The sequence below is a fragment of the Panthera leo genome, chromosome A1 (genome assembly GCF_018350215.1).
Source record: "Panthera leo isolate Ple1 chromosome A1, P.leo_Ple1_pat1.1, whole genome shotgun sequence".
NCBI classification, from domain to species: Eukaryota; Metazoa; Chordata; class Mammalia; order Carnivora; family Felidae; genus Panthera; species Panthera leo.
The window spans coordinates 152,400,260-152,421,232 of record NC_056679.1 but is presented as its reverse complement, the minus strand read 5'-3'; the positions used below and the strand labels follow the sequence as shown (position 1 = coordinate 152,421,232).

General features: G+C 36.8%; 1 long non-coding RNA gene across 3 annotated transcripts in view; it reads left to right on the top strand.

The window, feature by feature from the left end:
- LOC122201017 overlaps window positions 1-19,401 on the top strand; it is a 102,539-nt gene extending 83,138 nt beyond the window's left edge. For 2 of the 3 annotated variants that reach the window (XR_006194041.1, XR_006194043.1), the window contains exons 2-4: window positions 2,059-2,178; window positions 9,508-9,718; window positions 19,342-19,401. This is a non-coding gene — a long non-coding RNA (uncharacterized LOC122201017). Of the gene's footprint in view, window positions 1-2,058; window positions 2,179-6,108; window positions 6,180-9,507; window positions 9,719-19,341 lie in introns of all 3 variants that reach the window. The other variant, XR_006194042.1, reaches the window with a different exon arrangement.
- The last annotated feature ends 1,572 nt before the right edge of the window (window positions 19,402-20,973 follow it).

Genomic DNA, 20,973 nt, shown 5'->3' with positions numbered 1-20,973 from the left:
GGCTCAATCCCACGATCCTGAGTCGAAATCAAGAGGCAGACACTCAACCGACTGAGCCACCCAGGTGCCCCATTATTTCTTTATCCTGTGCTATATCAAGTCAAGTTCATGAATACATATTCTTATTTGTTGGGGACTTATTTTTCTTTGTCTGATCGTATTGTATGCATTATACTGTTCTCTGTTTTGCAGCTGTTGCTTTCCTTTGGATGCATCACAAAGAGGAAAGCCCTGTGACCTCTTTCTGAGTGAAGCGACCCTCTTCTCCAGTGTCTTGTACTCTGAGTTCTCTCATTGCCAGACACTCTCTCCACCAATAGCACATTCTAAGGCAGGCTGCAAATCAATAGCTTTTTGACTTGTGAGTGTTAAGGCAGACACTGATTGTGTATAATCGTAAGGGCAGGAGGCCATGCTGGCTGTAGTCCTCTTCAGGTGGCTGCTCAGGGGTTCAGAGATGCTTCTTTCCTTCCATTCTCTCATATATTTGTACACACGTTATACACACACACATTCACCCCCACCCCCCCCACACACACATACTTGTTACCTGATACACAGGCACACACACGAGGTTAGATTGGGATTATCATACTCTGCTATTTTTAGCTTTTCTAATTACAGGTAAACAAGAAATACTTGTGTAAAGTTATCAAAAATATTTCTTAAACATATTTTTTAATTATTTGATGAAATATAGGTAAATTTAATATGTCTTAAATCAATAGGAAACATTTCATTTCCTTCTTATGACACTAAAATTTTAAGTAATGATTGATTCCATTTCATTTTAGCGTTGAAGCACATGTGTGCTTGGTCCATTATGATTCCTAAGCAGTATGTATAAGCCCTATGCCAAGGTCCTTGCCTTCAAGAGGTTTTAATCTGGTATGGACACAACATTGAAAATGACATAATGTAAATAAATATAAAGGTATAATCAATATAAAGTTGTTCTTTTGTATTAAAGTGATGTGTATTAGGGAATAATTTTCAGAACCATGTTCTTGATTTCTTACATATAATTCTTATATTCTTTGTTTTTCAGAATATGTGAAAAAATACAAATCAGTAACTAAATGACATAATGGTTTTGCAAAGTCAGTGCTTGACTTGCTCCTCTTTCCCTCATCTCCTCTTTTTTTTTTTTTTTTTTTTTTCTTGGTCCTATTAGGGACCTCAGAGCTACACTGTGACCTCATTTCCCTTGCCATGAGGGGGGATATTTAAGCCAAGGAGAAACCAAAAAAGAATGAGACCTCTCTGTAGAGCCAAGTGGAAGTTCTGGTATCATTGGCCTTTTTGAAAAAGGATTCAGTTTTCAATAAATTCCTGCCCTTTCAAAGCTTTCTTTCTTTATTATAATGGGTTAAATTTACTAAAGAGAATTATGGCAGTTTACTCCCAGGTAGGCCTTAATGTTCTCATTTCTAAAGTAAGATAAATTTGTAAAATTTATAAATTTGTTAGATGATATCTAACAAACCTTCTAAAGAAAAAAAATTCTCTTTTCTATGCTTCCAAATGATAGTATCAAAGTTCCAATTTTGGTTACTTTGGGTCCTGGAGATTAATGCATAGCAAACAAAACAAAACAGAACAAAAACCTAAAAATATTTAAATCAAAGTATGTTTTGAGTTTAATTAAAAGGTAGTGGAAAGAAAAAAAATATCAATTCATCCTAGTAAGATTTTTATTTTAAGAATTGAAGATATTTGTAGGAAGAAGACAACTATATATATGTGTGTGTGTATCTATCTATCTATCTATCTATATATCTAGAGAGAGAGAGATGGAGTAGGGTAGGGGAGAGAAAGTGAAAAATTAAACAAATTATTATTACTGTGGTGAGAACACTTAACATGAGATCTGCCTACTTGACACATTTTTAATTGTACTATACAATATCATTAACCACAGGCATTATGTTGTATAGCAGATCTCTAGAACTTATTCATCTTCGTGAGCGAAACTACATGCCAGTTGAACAACTCCCCACTTCTCCCTCCCTGAGGTCTCTTGTAATCACCATTCTACTCTCTGCTTTTATTATTCAGCTTAAAAAAAAGAAGGAAATCCTGTATATGTGACACCATGGACGAAATTGGAAGACATTATGCTAACTGAAAAAGGCCAGTCACAGAAAGACAACTACTGTATGCTTCTGCTTATATGAGGTATGTGAAATAGACTCCTAGAAGCAGAGTGAGCAATGTTTTAGGGAGTGGAGGAGAATGGAAGTAGAAAGGGACGTCACATATAAATCACTTCTCTCAAGAGCATCACTGAATCTCTGGTATCACCTTCCAAGTTCTTCAGCTTGGCTTTCTTTTACTAAATAACTAACCATTTCTGCTTCTTTCTGCTCCAGACACTGGAATATAAAAGTATAAAGACTCTTGAACCCTCAAGGTATAAAATAAGTATGCATCATTCCAGTTATGTGTACTATGTGGAGGGGGAGGGGAAGGGCAAAGATATTTAAAAACTTGTAAGTGCACTGATAAGAGAAAAATTATTGAAGTGAGGAAATTTGAGACTACCATCCAGCATTTATTTAAGGTCACTTGAGAGAGCTTTTAAAATCATAAACGAGAAAGGGAAATTAAAATGCTAAGAATATTACTTGAACAATGTCTGCATAATATAATGATAGGGCATTTGTGGGGCCTGGTCCAAATTATGCAAGGACATTAGAGTAAATTTTCACACTCTTTTTTAAAACTTGGGAACACCGTGGTCGTGTGAACTAAGGCCCTGCAAGGGGAGGCAACTGATCCTGAAAATATGATCCATGGCCCTTAATTTTTGGTTAGATGACTAACAAACTTTAGATTCACAAGCTTGCAAAGCCTGTGTCATATCCCTTGGCCTCTTTGTGTTTCCTGGAGGGCCTGACTTTAGGGTATGGTCTCTGCAGGGCAGGCGTGTAGGAAGTGCTTGCCAAGTGATTTATTTTGCTAAAATATGATAATCGGCTTAGTAGGACTTGGTAGCTTAAAAAATCATAAACGGTATGGGAAAGATGTCTACATTTCTAAATCTTTCAAAAAAAGCCTTCAGAAATTTTATCTGGCACTATGAAAATAGACTCCACAGAAGATTCTTCCCCTTCCTCCTCCCACTCCCCAATTTAAATCAACTAATTAAGAAAGACTGTAACTAGAAGGGAATGATTAACTCATTAACTTAATCATTGTCATACTTGTGAATATGGACTTGTACCAGAGTTAAGAGGTTAATGAATTCAAATATATTGTCAAAACTGCCTATGGTTTTCAAAGAGGAGGATTTTATGCTCTGTAGTTTATATGCTTAGAAGTTAGGACTTGGCTGTGATAAAGTTTGACATCAAAACAGGTTACTAAAATTGTGCAGAAAACGGTGAGTAGGAAAAACAAGAATTTCTCTTTATCACCATTGCCAACGTCACTGCTACCTTCAACGCCACTGCCACAAATTCTACCATTATTTTTACGTGGATTTTTCTTTTTTCACCTGGGTAGCAGGGAATTGACCTGTTTGGGCATAAGGCTGTCCATACATAGTGATGTTTGAGCATATATCCTTACTATTAATGTTTTATAGCAATGGGTTGATGGATTAATAGCTAATGAGCCATTACCTACCCTGTTATCCATCAAATATAGCAGGCACTGAGCTAGGTACAGTGCGTGGATCTGGTGTTCAACAGAATAGACACTGCTCTTGCCCTGGCAGCCCTTACCCCTGGGGAGTTGCATTGAATATATGATACAAATAATTGTCTCATCATAAATTGTGATTAGTATTCACTAAAGCACGAGAGAAGACTAGAGATTATTGCCTCGTGATGGGACTCTATTTAGATTAGGAAGCTTCTCTACAGAAGCAGCAATTATGTTGGAACCTGCAGAATGAGGAGAAGTGACCTGGTGGAAGGTTGGGAGGAAGAGAAAACAGCACGTGCAGGAGAAGACCATACCAAGACTTTGCTGACATGGGATTTAGGATTTTATTTTAAGAGAAATAGAAAACCACTGAAAAATCTTAAGAAGGATTGACATGATCAGAATTTTATTTAAAGAAAATCACTGTGGCTATTTGTGTAAAATGTGCTGGAGGAGAGAACATAGTAGAAAAATGAGAACAGTGGTCTAGCTAAGGGAGGATGGTGTCTCAGATAAGAAGGCAGAGATGGAGAAAGGGACATTGATTCAAGATGTAATTTGAGTTGATGGTTAGATTATGAATATTGAATGGATATTGAATTGATAGGTAGAATTGATAGATCAGATGCCTGTTGAACAATGTGTAGTAGGGAAGGGTTTGCAAGAATATCTCACTTGTCAGAGATTTCCTACCCCACTAACCATCCACACAATTGTATGGTAATTCCATCCTTAGAAGAGAAACACTGTGCAGCACAGTCATATAGCACAACTCCAGGGGAACCCTCACAATGTTTCCATGTGTTTGGTGTCCCCTGGAATTGTGCATTGGAATGGCCCTGGGGCTATGGAATATTGATTGTGCTTTGTTGTCTGTAAGGATTATAAAATAGGGTGTTGTTTGCACTGAGGGCCCCCATGTATGGTTATGTTTTCCTGAGGATCTGGCTGGGGACTGGAAAATGTATCCTGTCATGGGACTGGGTCTTTCCCTAGGAAGCAGGCACTTTTTTCTAGTTGGTCTATCCCAACTAGGAGAACATTTAATAATTCACTGTTCAGAGTGTTGCTCTTGTATAATTTGTACATCTTAAAGAGTGATCTTTTTCTAATTATGTACTAGTTGTAGCCCTGTTTCCATTACTCAGATATACGTGTGCCACAAATTCACCTCTTCAAACCATACAAGATGTTGGTAGACAGGGCATTAACACAAACATTTATAAGTTGGAGATTAAATAGACATCAGAGGAAAATTATCCATAGTAGTAAGAAGAAGTCATTTGTCAAGGTAGGAGATTTGGAATCCAAAGCTTCCAGTTATCATTTTCAAATCCCAGTTACGTTCACTTGAATAAGTAAAATCTTTAAGCACGCCACTCCTACATCATCATGGTCTGCTTTCACCTTGGAATTCTAGGTCCAGTGTCACTAGTGTTCCGTCCCATGTTCACAGCTGCAGATCACTGATATCACCTATAACAGATTCCTTCCTTGGCTAATAGGAAATAAGCCAATAGAGAGAAACTCAGTATCTGTCCTTCTCCCTCTCTTTCCCTATGTTCTCCAAGTCTAAAGGGAGAGCAAATTTAGACTTCCAAAGCTGTTTTTTTTTCTACTCTTTTGATTTCTGAGTTTGATAGGCCTCTGAGTCAAAAGCTAAGGAATCTTGGTTCCATCTTTTACATTTAAATTTAAAGTAATCCAAATCTCCAACTTTAGGTCTCAACAATCTAAAGCAGAATAGAACATCTATTTTACCCATAGTTGTGCTGTCACTTTCTTCACTATTGCAGCGAATGCACCACCATCAACCCGTTTGACTAACATGGACGTTAACATGACTAACATTGACTAAACTATAAAATGTTCCTTTTATAGTTCCTTTGTTTTATAGTTCCTTTGTTCTCCTTTCTCTTCTCACCCTCATCTGGTCCCTAAAGCCTATTTCTTGAATCTGTCTTCTTTCCTCCATATCCATCGACCAAGTAAAGCAGTTAGAATGAGTTTTCTCAAATGCATTTTTGATCACTTCATTCCTTTGCTTAAAATTCTCCAGTGACTTTTTATTATCTTCAAATAAAATTTATTGGCAAGTCAGACAAAGTCTTTAATAAACAACTGATGTCTCCCAGCTACCTGTTTGTCTGTTTTCATCCCCTGCCATTCCCATTTAAGTTACAGTGAAATGTAGATTTTGACATACACCTGGTCTTTCATAAGGCTGTGACTTTTCATATTCTTTCTTTTTCCTGGCTCCTCCCTTTATTTTCAATGTTACAAATCATTCCACAAGTCTCAGATCAAAAACTATCTCTGATAAGCACTGAAACAGCCCCTGCACCTGACTCAGGCACCCCCTTCCTAGGTGGAATTAAAGGCTTCCCTTGCATTCTGTGCTTGGCTCTACCATGTGATTTCATTGTGCCGTCTCTGTTGGTTCATTTTTTGGTGTAGCTCTGGTGTATTGAAGAGTGGCTAGGAAGGTGGCCTTTTGGAGTTACACAGACCTAATCATATGTGACCAGGTAAGTTTGGGTTTCTAAATCTATTTTGATGGATTATTGATTTAAAAAGATAATGAAAGTAAAATGCATAACTGTACCTGGTGCACACTACGTGTATGGTAAGTATTGTTTGTTGCTATTGGTATCAGTCAGAGTAGTATCTTTTATCCCTAGTTTCTAACATGATGTATATCACTTAACAGATACTTAGGACATTTTGGTTGAATATGTGATTAATGTTATTAACATACCTGATTAGATAAGATTATCTTTAGAACAATTTTTTAAATCTATGGATATTATTCATAATAACCAATATGACTAAGTCTTGGTTATATATACCACTAAAGGAGATTAATCGTGTGAGCAGCTCTCTAAATGTTTCTTTTATTGAAATTTGTAATATGCTTTGACATTATTGCTTGAATATTAAGTACAAATATTTGGTCATGGAAAAGAATTTGAACCAAGCAATAAAGACAAACTGCCAACCATAGGCAGGCCTGCAAGTATGCAGAGACTTGTGCTCTGATTGACAGTCAAATTTGGCGTCTAGGCTCTGAGGGTTGGGAGGGACCTTAGAGACCATGGAACCCAACTTTCGACATAACAAATGTTTCTCTTCGTGCCCTATCCCATAGGTCATTATCTAGTATCTTTCTGACCCTTTCCAGTTTCCAACACCTTTAGCTTATGAGACTTCAAATAACTCTAGGGAATGTTTTAACTTTTTTGAGCAAAATCCTATTTTCCTGTTAACTTCCATCTATTTGTCTTAATTGTTCCCTGTGAATGTATTCTGAGTATTGATTTTACTTGATGAAAAGCCAAAACAGTACTTTATATCAAAGATGGTTATTTTATAGAGTACACTAGCACATTTCTACTAGAAATTCTGGGGTTTCTAAGGTAAAAATCAAGACTTCTGTGATGAGAGAAAAATTAAATTATTCTAAAAGTTTTAATCATACTTCCTCTTTGGGAGAGACTTTTTTTTTGTCTCTTTGCAAAGCAAATAATTGGGCCATTTGAGTGTGAAAAGATAGGTCTCAGGATGTGGTCTGGAAGGTGAGGACTCACTGGCTCTGCTTGAAAAATATGTTTTTTTCAAGGGCTTCCCAAGAGGGAGAAGGTAATAGGCAGGGGATAGGGGGAGAAACCAGTATCTATAAAGCAAAAAAGAAGAGGGTGAAAATATAGCCTGTGGAAAAAATATTGGTGTGGTATGTTTGGCACAAGCACTTAAGGAGTAGGGGTGTCTACAATACATTTTTATTTTTTTGGTTTGCGCGATGCTTCCATGTATATTACCTTCTATCTTCAGACATATTCTACTTAACCTGTAGTTAAAAATCTATGCTTCACACTCTGCCTTTTTATTCACTAGTGCCTTTCATTTTTGGTAGTCAGGGAAGAATTGATAGAAAAATGGGCTATATTTCATGATTAGGTGAACAGAAGAATAATAACAAAGCAGAGAACCTTGAGGATATTTGGGGGGTGGGTGGGCCTGAGACTAGATTTTCTTTGTTTCTTTCTTTTTTATAAATGTTTATTTATTTTGAGAGAGAGAGAGAGAGAGAGAGAGAGAGAGAGAGAATGAGCAGGGGAGGGGCAGAGAGAGAGGGAGACAGAGAATTCCAAGCAGACTACACACTGTCAATGCAAAGCCCAACACAGGGCTCGAACTCATGAATTGTGAGATCATGACCTGATCTGAAATCTAGAGTTGGATGCTTAACCAACTGAGCAACCCGGGCTCCCAAAGACTGGATTTTGTATTCATCATATTGTGATATAAGGCTAATTAAAAAAAATTAATGCAGGGGAGATTGAATATAGTTGGAAGAGTTGAAGACACTCAGACTATTAACATAGGGTATCACTTAAAAAATTGATATCTCATGGTTGGAGTGGGGTACTGTGGATGTGTCTGGTTATGTTGGGGTGTGAAGTGATGGGATTATCTGACTCTCCTTTGCTGTTAATATTTTCTGTGTTATCTGAGTAGAAGCACTGCCTATATTCTGTTAACATACCTCTTGAAAAGTGGATGGTTGTTTCCTTATTTTGGATTTCTATATATTTAAATGATACAAAAGCATATTATTTGAGATAAGATCTAAGTATTTTACTTTCTTTCTACTCATGGACTCACCTCTTACATAGTTGTAAATCATTTGCTCAAACTGTGATCTTCCTTGGTTGGTGGTTCTAACTAAAGAAGTCCTATGGTGTAGGGTGAATACACTAAACTTGGAGTTGGAAGATCCTGTCTTGCATGTTAACCCTGCCAATCACAACTAAATGAATGCTTGGAATGTCACATATTCTGAGTCTGAATTTCCTTATGTATAGAATTCAAATAAAAAACGACTTTTCTGTCTCCTTTATAGAATTGTGGTGACTGTCAAATGCCACGATATGAAAAGATCTTATAAACCAAATACCTTATATAAATAGGAAGTGATGTCATTTAAAATGTTTAATAAATACCCTCTAAAGAAATGGCATGAGGCATAAGGGATAATTAAAGCACACTAGAGATGCTTTTGAAATCTTTTCCTAAAAAAAAAAATAACCAATTGGAAGAAATGGAGATAATATTTTTTTGCTTGTCAATGAAATCATTATTTTGTTTCTATAACTTTGTAACTATCTAGAGCTGAGTGAACCATCCAAATGATGAATTTTCTGTATGTTAATTCACATCTTCAATCAATGAAATTCTTCAGATAAATTGCATGTCTTTTAAAAAAGTTGGTAACTATGCGATACAATTTACTGCTTTAGCAAAGTAGCTACTCAGTGTAGCTACTTTTTTTTTTTTTTTTTCCTGTGGAGGGCAAATGATCATTAGTCAAAAAATAAATAAATAAATAAAACAAGAAGAAGGAAAAGCCCTAAACTTCCAAACTTAAGCAGTATAATCTATTTTCTAGTGAGAGGCATAAATATACATTTCAAAAATCATACAAAAATACAATTTTATTTTTTTGATGTTTATTTATTTTGAGAGAGAGAGAGGGCACGAGTGGTGGAGAGGCTGAGAGGCGGAGAGAGAGAATTCCAAGCAGGCTCTCCGCTGTCAGTGCAGAGCTTGACACAGGGCTTGATCTTACAATTGGTGAGATCATGACCTGAGCTGAAATCAAGAGCTGGATGCTTAACTAATCGAGCCACCCACGTGCCTCAAAATACAATTTTATACCATGGCCAGTTAAGGAATGAGAGACACTGAGGGAAAGAGAAAAGGAAAGTGTCTGAGGACAGAATCTTTCATTCATTGCATTTTGAATTCGTATATTTCTTTGTTCTACCGCCTAAGCTCTAGCTCTTCTTTCCAAAGGTTTGGAAAAGCATCTTTCTCCTACCCAATGGCTATTGAAATCAATGACTGTTTCCTGGTACCGAATATCTCTTTCTTGGCTGCTCTATTGGTTTTCCAACCCACGCCTCTGCCTCTCCTGGATACCCACCTTGATCTGAAGGCCAGGATAATCTCAGTGTCTGTGGTGGGAATGTGGGAACTAGCACATCTTTAAATCATCTCTCTTCTGGTGATTTAAGTCCTGTTGCTTTTTCAGTATTTGTATTTCCTTCTCACAACCAATCTTAACTGCTGAAACTAACTGCTTGGGACATACCCGACTCTTTATGAGAATCTCAGGATGAAGTGTTAGACATGATGTAGGGGCCTCAACCATACAATTAGAGTTCTATTTTGGACCTTTGCACAACTGGATGAACTTATCAGTCAAGGAAGGGATGTTGGGTAGGCAATTAATAAGGAAGGTTGCCAGGGGCTTAATGAAATGAGGTTCAAGACTGGTTTCAGTTTATTGTCTGGTTCCCCCTCACCAGTCTAATTAAAGCACAGATTTGAAAGCTAAGGGGAAGAATTGAACATTATCCTGATTAATTTTCATACTGGTAAGACCTTAAGCTGACTTCTTACCTTCTCTGGGCCTTTTTGTTTAAAAAAAAATTTTTTTTTACATTTATTTATTTTTGAAAGACAGAGACATAACACAAGTAGGGGGGTGGGCACAGAGAGAGAAGGAGACTTAGAATCTGAAGCAGGCTCCAGGCTCTGAGCTGTCAGTACAGAGCACGATGCAGGGCTTGAACCCACAAACTGTGAGATCATGACCCAAGCTGAAGTCAGACACTTAACCGACTGAGCCACCCAGGCTTTTTTGTTTTTTGGCATGCATAGAACAACTGCTTACATGGTGAGCCATTTTTCCCAAGAGACTGACGCTTCCAGAAAACCCAGTGGATGACTTTTCACATCTTATAACCTGGTGTGAACTTATGATGCTGCCAAATTGGAGGTCTTACCGAGCTTCAGTTGGACCAAAACACTAGTGAATGCCGAGGGCCAGCACAGTGCCTACTTAGTGACTGTTGCTGACTGCCTCACCCATGCTACTGGTGTTGAAGTTAATTCCATTTGGAAACAAGTCAGATTTTGGAGGATGCTAGAATTTTATAGTGTGTGCTTATGTTTATATAATCAGCACATTTTTTAATTAAGTGAGAATTAGTTTGTTTTACTAAGTATAGTTAAAAACCTTTAAAAACCAAGCTAGACTGTAAAATATAACTTACACAATTATGCATAATAACAATATATTATATAGTGCTTACTATGTGTAAACATGATTTTCATTGCTTAGCCTGTATTAGTTCATTTAATCCTCACAACTCTGTGAAATTAAGTTTTTCTATTAACCTCAATTTACCTGTCAGGATATTAAGGCCAAAGATGTTAAGTGATTTGCATAAATTACATAAAACCTAATGGTTATACAAAACATCCCACCTTTTTTTCTTGCACGACAAAAACATTCAACAGAATTCTATATGGACTCATGTTTACAGGGATTTGTGTAGGAAAAGGCAAAAAATCAGGAAATGGGTACCTGATTTAGAGATTTATTGAATTAAGATCTAGTGGCCAGGAGGGAAGATTTGAAGACTCACATGGCAGTGTAGATGGTAGTATACAAAGTGTAAGAGTGCTGGGAAATTCAATATACAAGGAATATGTGTCTTGAAATTTTGTGGAGATAATCTATAGATGAAGTAGTGAGTAAAGATGGACAATGAAATAATTTGAGGAAAAGCAAGAAAGGTTAATTCAGGGAACTTGTGTGGACAAAGTATAGTCCTGATGCGGATTCATGGCTGAGTTGTTCAAAGAAGGCTGTTTTGATATTCAATAGAAGAATTGGTTGATACTCTGAATGAGAAGATTGGGCTGCACTAATGACCAAAGAGATCCTGTCTTTCAGTTGGGTGGGAAAAGGGACAAACTGCTGAGAAATTCACCCAAGCTGTGAGACACATGGGTGGCAGTGAATAACTGTATGCATTAAGAATGGCTATAAACATTGTATATTTGAGTCATATCTCAATCCAAAGGAATTGTCTAAAAATGGGGTAATGATCAGTTGGATGCAAAGATAATACCTTCTTTTAAAATGCCAACATTTAAAAATGCCTCCAAGAATTTGACGGGCCATGGTGGACACATTTTTCCTTTAGAGCTTAGTCCTCTTTGAACCAAAGTTCTCTTTTTACAATATTTATTTGGCAATATCACCTATGCTTTCCTGAAATAAAATCCACGGATAATATAAGATCAATAACACTACACTATCAGAGGAATTCCAGATTCCTATATAGAATTCTGAAATTCCAGATTTCTATATAGAGGAAAATAAATGAAAATATTAATATTAAATTAGTATATATTTCCATATGTAAATGTTTTGGCAAAGTGACCCTGAAAGACTTAATGAAGCAGGCAGGTGTATGCTCCTATTTGAGGAATTGCTGTGGATTTAATTATATAAATACAAACTGACACAGTTGTGTTATACTAGCAGTCCAGATACCATGAGTAGTATTGCTCTCAGTGATGTGATTTTCTAGAATGATGAACAACTGTAAGTATGCTTTCAAACAAAATAAAATACAGTCTTCTCTCTCTTTCCATTGTAGCTACATTCCTTGAATATTATGGACCTAAAGACTGTACAAAGTATACTTTGTGTTTATATGTAAAAGGAATTTAAGTGGGAAACTCGGGTTTTTCACCTAATTAAATATTTGGCATGATATTCTCAAGTCAAAAGAGATGCTGACTAATTTCTTGTGGTGCAAGATGTCTGGCATTCCTGGGCCCCATCCACTAAATGCTATTAGCACCCTCCATCACTATGGCAATAAAATACTGAAATGCCTGATTCAATCTTGGGCACCCATAGTTTTTAGTCTGCAAAAGCGTAAGAAATCAGTAGTGTCTCAAGATGATCAGAAGATCATTTTTGCTTTGTTGGCACCTGCCTAGGCCATGTGAAAGCAAAACAGTAAAACACCCGCAAACTGAATGGTTTAGAGCAACAACGCTATGTTATTTCTCACAATTTAGTTGATTGGTTGGGCAGTTAATTCCTATGAATGCCAGTTGAGCCTCTCTAGTTATGAAGATAGTCCAAAATACCCCCATCCGTTTTTAAATTTTCATCTGGAAAACTTATACTCAGTCTCCAAATCTCAGTTAGATATCACTTTATCTGGGAGACATTTTCTGATTCTGTATACTAGACTGAATTCCCCTTGTAGTACTCCCATAACATTCATTTCCTAACACTCATCACATTTTTAATTGCTTGGGTATTTTCACTGTCACACTATGAATTCTGTGAAGGTGAATCTTATATTTTGTTCATCATCGTATCTTGGTTATCTTGTCCCAGAGAGTTAAAGGAAACATATTTTTGCATTATATTGTATTAAGTTGATTGAAAATCAATTGCCAAAAAAATGTGGCCTAATAGTTTTAGAAAGGGTTGGTGGATTATTTAAAATGTCATTGTATCCACTTAATTAACAAAATTTCCCTTGAAGATGAAAGAAAATGACATTTTTGATAAATAGAAAAATATTTGTACAATTAATGTATATTCACCCTTCAACGAAGCATCGTATCATTACGTTCTCCACTATTCTGCTAGTGGGTGCTTAGACTCTTCTTTGGACATGCATCCTTATCCATCTGGATTTCTAATCACTTCCTATCCCATATTTCTTGGGTATACACTCTGAATCTTGAACTTGGTTTGAATTTGTAGTTATTTGTATGAAAACCCTGGATATCTTTTTTCCGCAAGAGATTTGTCTATGTTTTTGAGTCACGCTTAGGTCTCAGTACAGCGTATTCATCCATTATGCTTGATGGTTGGCTATACTCTCTCCTCATTCACAGGCGACACCTGATCAGCACAAATGTGAGTCTCAGACCTGCTATGTATCTAAGCCCATGTTTTGTCCCGATCCTGGGAAGGAATTGAGGCACCCACAAAATTGATGGAGGAATGAATCTAGAACATGATTCTTCGTAGTTCCACTTTCCCTCTGTGTGATCTCCAGGCAAATTATATTGGTTTATTCACTTAAAAGTCCCTTAAAATACATTCTTATCACCAATCTGTGAGTCCTGTCATGGTTCTAGGATTACAACTTGGGGAAAAAAAATCTGACTTTAGTTAATATAAAGTCCACTTCTCAATTTTCTAGGATTTAGATCACAGAGGCTTTATTGAGCTATCATGTTAGCTGAACCAGTGCAATCTACTTTAACAACAATTTAAGTTCTCCCTGTAAAAAGCGGGCCCTGGTGTAGATCATTTCTAGAGTCCTTAGCAAATGCAGTATCAGAAATTCTGGAATTCCTCTCAATTGCTTCTTTGTGTATACCCCATTGAAAACTCTCTGGCTTACTGGTTTCTCTCTGTCTCTACTTGGTGCAGTATTAATTCTTAGGAAACTGGAACCTGGGAGAGTAAGGTGGGATGTGAATAGGTAATTTTTTTTATTTGCATGCTGCCTTACACATATGCTTAATCAGCCTTGTAGTTTGAATAAGTAGTAGAAGCAATGCATGTATTTGAGCTATTTTGAGACACTGAAAACATTGTGTCTCTTTCAAAATTGGCCATGTCTTTCTTGATTTTCTTCCCACTCTGAACATAAAACAGGTGCACCAGCAATAGTTGGCACAAAGTGAAAAAGTTTTTGCACTGAAGACTGATCATTTCTTATAGTTCACTTTATCTTAGTCATCACTGTTGATTCAGAGATATTAAGTATGGTAATAATTTGAAGCCAAATTACTCAAGATTTGGCCAGCGCTAACCAGGGTTTGCTTTTACTGTGGGAGGAACTTGCAAAAGGCAATATTGATTATGTCTGGGATATGCCAATTATAATTTGACATTCTGATTTCTGCTTTTTGTTTAACTTAGAAGCAGATTCTGCTTTGCTCTATTTGTGAAAGACAACTGGATGAGGGAAGATCACTGCTTGCAATAAGACTAGCAATTTCTCTGAAATCAGAGGCAGAGAAAACAATATCTACTTTTTGCTTTTTCTGACTCAAAATGTGTGGAGATGAGGAATATCACTGAACATTAAGTAAAGGAGAAAGATGAAAACAGGAATAAAGCCACACGTGATAGTTGAGATGAAAATGAAAACAAAATATAATTAAGTACTTGGAAGATTTAAGTATGATATGTAGAGTAATGAAAACAATGAAAAAATTATGTTGCCATGAAACAATAGTTGGGAACTGAAAGGATGCAGGGTGAGTTGATACATAGAAAATGGATATTACAGAGAAATAAGTTGCCACTTTGTGATCAATACACTCTATAACCCAAAACAGAGATACTATTCTGTCTGAGGTAATTGCACCTTAACAGGTGTAACAGGAGGCCCTGTTAAAATGAGGCCCTTCTCTCAGTTTTGGCTGAGTCGTGAAGATGTTGGAGGCTACATTCAAGAATGAATTATGAGGGAGACCCCTTACCTGAGAATCAGAGAGATGACTATGAAGGTTATGTTGAGGACCAAGAAAGAGGGGAGAGAGCAGGATTTCGTGAGGGGAGCTTTTGGAGAGAACTCTGAGTTCTGTGGAGGTTCCCCCAGCCTCTACACAGGACTGTTTGGAGTCTTGTGAGTGAAGTTCAGCTCAGGGAACTACTTGTGTGTTTTTTAAAGTTAGGAACAGAGAGGACTGAAGTCTGATTCATGCCTGAGTAAGCTGAAGCAGCCTTTAAGGAAAAAGGAACATGTCAGGAAAGTTTCTGTATATGCCTGTTAAGGGGCCAAAGGTGTATGAATTGTAGCCATGAGGAAAATTCAGTAAAAACATTAGCCTGAAGTCAATTAACCATGGGACTCTGCAAAAGAAGATGATGCATTAGGGTGAGGAGGTCCCAGAGTCAGTGGCTAAGGGGTATGCCACTCAGGTCAGAAGCCACAAGAGGTTTAGAAGCAACCAGTCATAGGTGAGGCACTGCCTTGTTCAAGGGAATCACATTTGCAGGTGCTCAGCATGACAGTCTCCAAACAATCTCTAAAAACATCTATGAGAGAATGATTCTGTGAGGTCTGAAGAACATGGTACCTCTCCATGACAGTAAAGTTGCTAAGAACCTTTCTATGTCTTTTTCCTCTCCCACCTCTCACCACGTATTTGAACCTTTAAGAACAAGACCAAGCAGCTATTGATTATGGGAGAAAGATAAGAAAAGTGAGGGAAAGAGGGAAGAAATGGACCACATCTAATTCCTGAAGGCGGGTGGCCCATCTGCTGCCAGCCTTAGCTGGAGAGTAGTGAAAGAGTCTTAGCTGTGAATGAAGTTTGCAGCGTTCATTAATAGATTGGATTAAATACTGTAATGTCTGAGAGAAGGGTTAAAGTGACCATAGGAGTTTCTATTACCAAGAAGAGACTAGAAAATCATGGGGCCTGCTTGACTTTTAATTCAATGACAGGCATGAATTTCCTGCTCTGATCACATTTAAAAGTACAAAGGAAGACAGAAATCATAGAGATAACTTTTGATTGTGTGCCATGAGCACTTTTCAAAGTACTAGCTCTGGAGGAAAAAGCCTAAGCCCTTTCTTGAAGGAGAGGTTCCTTTTAGTTAAAAGGTCATGAGCTTTAGAATTTGTTTTAAAATCTCTGATCTCTCATCTTAGCTATAACCTCAAATAATTTACATAACTTCTCTGAACCTCATCTATAAAATGAAACTAATAATTTGTGTGGATCCAGATTTATGCCCAGGAAATATTATTTTTCTCTACCTTTTCATTCCCTTTTCAAGATAAAATTTGAATCAATTATTTTAAAAACTAAACTTCATGAAACATGGGTGTAGACATTGTGGGGTACCCAAAAAGACTCCCACAGGTCTTGGTTACTGTTTATAGATATGTAATTCTCTCTAGAAAACAGATTGTAAATTCCTTGAATGCGAGGAACAGCAGCTATGATGAACATCCTCAAATATGACAGTCAATGGAGACAGAATTACAGAGGAAAGATCACCAACATGGGTTATTAGAGATAGCTATGATGTGAAGTGGTCAAGTTCAGCTGTATGGATAAAATCAGACCAACTGGATTTGATAGGATGATGGCATTACATTCAAGCACGCAGGATAGAATCTACAATTATTTCCAAATAGAAAAAGATAACTTGAGCAAAAGTGGAAATGGGCAAAGTATAATGAGGGAACAATGAGCTGACATTTGTGATGGAACAGAAGACTGGCTTAGGTTTTGGGATCCCTTTGTAGGAGACAGAAGTAAGCCAGTTGATTAAAGATTCTTATGTATCTTACCCTTTTGCTTGGTACACATATATGTGCTATTTATCCTAAGGTGAAGACCCTGAAAGTTTTGGGTGGGAAAAAAAACATCACTTGAGAAAAATTAATCAACTTTGGCTTATAGGGATGGATTAACTGGAGAAGAGACTAGAAACCGTGAAACCATTTACAGATTTTTGCCAGAGCTAACTCATAGGGATCCTGAACTCAGAAAGTAAAGCTGTGAGGATAGAAAAGGATGAAATATAATGAGAGAAGCATTGACAGGCTTCAGAAAATATTTGCATTTTCAAACATGATACAAGGAAAAGTCTCTGAACCAGCTCCATTCAGCTGAATTTTCTGTGATTTTTGAAATTTTCTCTACACTGTGCAATGTGGTAGCCATTAGCCACATGGGGCTATTGATCTCTTGAAATATGGCTAGTGAGAAATTGAACTTAAAATTTTATTTGATGTTAATTATTTTAAATTTGAATTTAAATAGCTCCATGTAGTAATGGTTACTATATAAGTACAGCATCTCTTTCACAACAAATTGCAACATCCACACCTGAGTTGATAAAAGGATATTTTGAGTATTTCATTGTCAGCATTGCCTCCTACCCAGTGACTTGAACTTGGCACTATTGCTGTCTTTGGCAATCTGTGCAATGATTTGAATACTTTATTATATTTTTTTCTGACTGCATTATGGAAACAGAAAAATGAAAATGCTATTACTAGTCTTAATAAATGTGTCTCATCAATTAAGTACAATTAAGTCATGGGTGGAAATTATTAGGCATCCTGAAAGTGGTAAAACTTCTGTGTCAACCTAACCTGGGGAGAAATAAAGATAAAATCATATACAAAAATGATAGAAATATATTGCCAAGCATAATTCAGGATTTCTATAATTTTGTTATTATTGTTCTCATTATTTAGCAAAACTCTTGTAGATGCAGTGACATGGAACATTATCATTTACTTTTCTCACATTCCATTTCTGGTTACAATTTTGACAGTGTATTTTATATGAATGCAGGCACATCTTTTATATATTGCTTTTCGCAATATTGTAAGCTATTACTATCCTTATTTGTAATGAAGAAAATGAGACTAACTTTTCTACAGTTAGACATCTAGTAAATGACAAATTTTGAATTGATCTACCTGATTCCCAAATTTCCATTAAAAAAAAAAATACTTGTTTTAAGTAGGCTCCCTGCCTGGTGTGGGGCTTAGACTCACAACCCTGAGATCAGGAGTCACACGTTCTACTTACTGAGCCATCAGGAGCTCCCAAATCACCATTTTTGTAAGTAGATGAAAATGTGACAGAAAGTCCTCAAACTAAGTATATGCAGTAATCCATGTTTAACATTTTTAATTTGGGTTGTTCAGATCAGGCTTATTCTCTCAGCATTAAAGCTAGACTTGAGGCGCCTGGGTGGCTCAGTGGTTTAAGCATCTGACTTCGGCTCAAGTCATGATCTCACAGTTTGTGAGTTTGAGCCCTGTGTCAGGCTCTGTGCTGATAGCTCAGAGCCAGAAGCCTATTTCAGATTCTCTGTCTCCCTCTCTCTTCGCCTCTCCCCTGCTCGCACTCTATTTCTCTCTCTCTCTCTCTCTCTCTCTCTCTCTCTCTCAAAAATAAATAAACATTAAAAATTTTTTTTTAAATCTAGACTGAATCACATATTTGAATCATTAGAGATTTGATGATTGATTACATACATACAATGTATTATTATGTTAATAAATAATACTTAGTGTTTATTAATGAGGTAAAAATTAATTTCTTAAGACAACATATATATTTTCTTATATAATAAGGAAGTATTATCTGTGAGAAATTCTACACTGGACTGTAACAATCACCATTCTGATTTTTTTTTTTCTGAGACTAAAGCATTCTTACTCTTTAAGTTCATGCAAGGAAGTACAAGAAGGATTGGTCCTTTGTTCTATTCCCAGTTGTCAGCAAGGAACCACAAAAGTGGTTGTAAACCCTTGCTCAACAAACAGCAGTCTTGTTCTGAGATCCATGCCTCTGAAAGCCCGCCAATCACTAAAAACAGTAAAGGTCAGCTAGTACCTATATATTCCCATTTTTAAAATTCGGCCAATCCCAGAATTCTGTGCTTCCCTCAAACCCAATACAAGATCAGGTTTTTGCTTTGCTTAATAGACTGATTTTTGCCTGTGTCTTAGCCTGCAACAAACACATCTCTGTTTCAGATATAGTTAGGAGGTGGTTTCCTCCCTCAATATTTCTTTCCTATTTTACTAGGTGAGTGATGCTCTCCTAGTATCTATGACTAGATGTGTTTGGCAGGGGACAAATGACAAAAGAAACATATTTCTTTCCTGATTTCTCATCCCCCTCCCAAGAAGACTCAAAGAATATGCTAAAAGATGGATATAGTGACCAGTTACAGTTAGACCTCATAAACTAATAAATGTTAAATGTCCTTCTTTCTCTATCTCCTTTTTTTCTTAGGGTTCCTCTAGTACCTACTGAGAATGGGCTGAACTTACATAAGATCCAAGGGAATGGGACTTCTTTACTGACTTCAAAAAAGAAATTGTTGAAAATACTTTCTTTTATTATATAAAACACAAAATTTATATAAAGAAACATCTGGTTATTGATTTAATGCTAAATTTCATAGGGTCTTATACTTGATCTCTATTGTAATTTATGTTACAGAATATCTTTCTGCCCCTTGTAATTCCTAATGAGAGATTCTGGAATGTCATTCCTGTACTTTCTTCTGCAAGAATAGCATTGCCCCTCCTAGATGGGGAGTATCACCGTCATTAATAGTAGTCCATAAATGATTACATGGGCCTTGTGGTTTTTCCCTCAGGGCTACAAGATTCCTGGATCTTCAGAGCTAGGACTTGAAATCTGACAACATTTGGCACATATATGATACCACATTACTATGTCCAAATGAACGAGATTGCTAATGTGCTTCCTGTGAGGGATTAGAAATGGGGCAAGTCACATTAAATAAAGAGTATAAATCTTGATTGGGGAGTTTCTCCGTCAAGCCGTGTCTTCCCATGGCATATAATCTTAATATATTTTAGCATTCGTGAGTTGATAAAGATTACTTCTATGGGATCAAGCTTTTAGAACATATACAACAGGGAATTAGGTAAAATAAACTGGAAACTAATATGCAGTGGTGTGGTGAAATCCCTGTGTATTGGCTCAGCAGAGCTGATTGTTAGATTTTCAGGAATTTTCTAGTTGGTTGACATCACATTGGTAAGCTTGAGCTCTGCCATGATGGAAGTCTTTACACCAGTGGAACTAACAAATACTGTAAATCAAGGTTTTCTCTCATTCCCACCCCCACCCCTTGTGCCCTTTGTTTATAGTTATCTTTGTCTGAAGATTGATTTTGACACCAGTTTATCTTTATGAGCCACATGGGCTCCATCATGAAAATACAGTGTTCTTATTTCTTTGTGGAAAAGGGATAACAGTAGACAGAGTTGTTTTCTGACTAAATTGAAGTGGAATTATTTACAAATTCTAAAATGCAGTTTAAAGGATTAAGTTCTGACCCAGTCTGCTCCTCCTTTCCTTTTTGTGGTGACAGAGAAACTATAGGCTCATTGGTATCAGGCATAGGTCTATTTTCATAGTGGCTACACTATTTTACATTCCCACTGACAGTATACAAGGGCTCCAATTTCTCTACAACCTCATCAACACTTGTTCACTTGCTACCTTTTATTAGTGTGTCTGTGATAACAGTCATCTTACAAGCGTAGTGTTATTTTATTGTGGGTTTTTAAAAAATTTATTTATTTTGGTGGGGGAGGGGCAGAGAAAGAGGAAGAGAAGAATCCCAAGCAGGCTCCATGCTGTCAGTACAGAGCCCAAGATGGGGCTTGATCTCAGCAACTATGAGATCATGACCTGAGCTAAGATCATGATGCTTAAAGTCTGGACGCTTAACTGACTGAGCTCCCCAGGTGCCCTTTACTGTGGTTTTTATTTGCATTTCCCTGATGATTACTGATGTTGAGCACCTTTTCATATACCTGTTGGCCATTTATATGTCTTCTTTTGAAAATGTATATTCATGTCTTTTGCCCATTTCTCATCAGGTTA